Source organism: Rhincodon typus, unplaced genomic scaffold (genome assembly GCF_021869965.1).
Source record: "Rhincodon typus isolate 14 unplaced genomic scaffold, sRhiTyp1.1 hic_rhity00002147, whole genome shotgun sequence".
Classification (NCBI taxonomy): Eukaryota; Metazoa; Chordata; class Chondrichthyes; order Orectolobiformes; family Rhincodontidae; genus Rhincodon; species Rhincodon typus.
The window spans coordinates 1-2,679 of record NW_025967785.1 but is presented as its reverse complement, the minus strand read 5'-3'; the positions used below and the strand labels follow the sequence as shown (position 1 = coordinate 2,679).

Here is a 2,679-nt window from a genome sequence, read left to right as displayed (position 1 = left end):
GAGTGTTTGACAAATGAAGGAGTTATTTGAAGCTGAGAATGTCTAAGCTCAATTGTATGAAGCCTCCAGGAATAGGCTATCAGGTTTTCAAGTTGGGGAATTGACACCACAGTTAAATTAAGCTCTATAGATATTAAAGTAAAAGGGAGTCTCTCACTGGTGTGAGGGCTGAGAAGGACTGCATTTGGGATTAATGAATTCTATTCTACCATGTATTTTGAAATCTTTAAAATGTGCTACAAGCAAATGTATTTATTTATGTTATCATCATTTCTTTTGCACAATAAACTTCTGTCTTATGGTTAAACTGCAGCATTGTATCTTTGTGTTTCAGTGAAAGGTCATCATGTTAAAACCAAGCCGGATTTCAGTCTGGGATTAGACTTGTCAAGAAATGCCATCAGGCGGGCTTCTAAAAGGAAATCAGTCCCAACTTCTCCAATGCATTAACAGAACTGAAATTCATCAACCTTAGAATCATTCTTGTGACTTTTATTCTGGTCTAATACCTTCACATTTTTCTGTAAGTGTACTGCCCACAGTGAACCCAATAAGTCAGTTGAGGACAAACCATTGCTTAATATGCAAGTTCAACATAACCTTCTTGTTCCTGATCACAATGTCCTGATTGATAAAACCAACAATACTCAGTGTTAGAGAAACCTGACCGTCCTTGTACATTTTTATTTATTTGTTGTCACATGTATAGGGCTGACTCATGATGTGGAGGTGCTAGTGTTGACAAAGTCAGAAGTCACATGACACCAGGTTATGGTCCAACGGGTTTATTTGAAATCACAAGATTTCATAGTGCTGCAATTTCCCAAACACTACAAGCAGCGAGCCCTGGAGCAGCATGTGGGCTGCAAGGCCCTGAACAGACCAGCAGCGAGCCCTGGAGGAGCCCGCAGGCAGCAAGTCCCAGGCGGCTGGAGACCAGCGCGAGGGAGGCAGTCCTGGAATGTACCTAAGAGCAGCTGAGTGCCAGTATGGAGTGGACTTGGGCTTGGAGGGGAGTGGGGACAGCTCTTGGACTGGGGTCTGGTGGGGGTGGTCAAACCATGCACAGAGGCCCTGTGCTGAGCTACTACAATGTAATGTATATTTGAAATTTCTTAACTTACTTTATTGTCAACCCTTTAATGATGTCCTATTTTTAGCTTACTTTTCAATTCTGTAAAGTAATGCAATTACTTTTATTCCACTACCGTATCCAAGAATTGTACCTAGGTACTTGTACCTAAAATGTCGCCATACGAAGGCAGACATTGTAAAAGCTACAATGGAGTACATATGACAATAAAAGGATATTCTTTTCTATATTCTATTCTATTCTAAATACAGTGAAAATTGTTGTATAATGTCACCATTCTCCCCTTCCACCTTAAAACACAGAAAAATAAAACAAAACAATACCACACAAAGGCAGAGAAATAAAGAAACAGTGTTCAACTTTACAGCCCTTCTTGTTAAATGCTCCGTCATGGATCACGGGCTTGGTGACCAGCCACGAGTCTCCATCGCTGCGCCACCGTTGCTGGAACAAGAGTCGCAAATCTTCAGCACCATCACACCTCCATCAATGCCCCCTCCACTATGAGTCCTTGCTGGACCTCGACAATACAGCCACCACCGATGCCGCTGTGTACCACACCCAGCCCAAACTCGACTCTGCTTGCTGCCATGAGTCCACTTTGGCCCCACCTTGCTGTTGTAGCCACTGATGCTGGGGCTCATACTGGGCCCAAACTCGCCTGAACCTCCACGAATCTGCGCTCGACACAGAGAATCCAAATTCGCCTCTGCCACAGCAGCCATGAGTCGGAACTAAGACACTTTGATGATGCAGAAGCACTGGGCTCACTTTGTGTCCACGCTGGGCTTAGTTGCCGACTGCTGTAAGTCCACGCTGAGTTCACTTCGCGTTTACACTGAGCCCACTCACCGCCGATGCCAACTCCACAACTGAGCCCTACAATAGGAGGTAAGTTTTAAAAAACCCTGAGAAATGAGGCAAAAAAAACCGAAAAGCTACTCCGCCGCTATCTTAGGTAATTCCAAGAATCACATAAAGTTAGTTTGCAGCTACCGAAAATGATTAGAAAGACAAATAAGATGTTGTCATTTATTGCAAGGGAAATGGAATATAAAGATCAGGAGAGAGGCTGTACTAGGTGCGGTAGAGATCACAACTAGAATATTGTCTAAGTGTTATTCTCCTTATTTGAAAAAAATGCATTAATGGTTTAGGAGCCGTTCAGAGAAAGTTCATGCCTCATTTCTGGGATGAATCTTACTAAGGGTTCATCAATTTACGCTTATATCCAACTGATTTTGGAGAAATGAGAGGTGATTTGGTTGAAACTTCCAAGATCTCAAGATGTTGAATAGGATGGATACCAGGAGAACATTTGCACTTGTGGGGTGATTAAAACTAGGAGATATAGTTTAAGATGAAGATATCACCATTTTAAAACAGAAATTAGAAGATTCAATTCAGAAGTTCAAGGTGAGGAACAGGAGGAAAATCTTTTTTACCCAGATGGTGGTGACAATCTGGAATGTGCTCATAGGAGGATAGTCGAAGCAAATTGCCTAACATCCTTTAAAAAGTACCTGAATGCGCACTTGGCACGTCATAACAGTCAAGGCTGTGGGCTAAGTGCTGGTAAATGGGAT

The 2,679-nt window shown here is 42.5% G+C and overlaps 1 long non-coding RNA gene across 1 annotated transcript; it reads right to left on the bottom strand.

The window, feature by feature from the left end:
• Positions 1–769: 769 nt before the first annotated feature.
• LOC125481435 lies at positions 770–2,679 on the bottom strand. Its single transcript, XR_007261334.1, has 2 exons — positions 2,617–2,679; positions 770–1,972 (listed from the first exon to the last, which is right to left on the bottom strand). It is a non-coding gene; the product is annotated as an uncharacterized LOC125481435 (long non-coding RNA).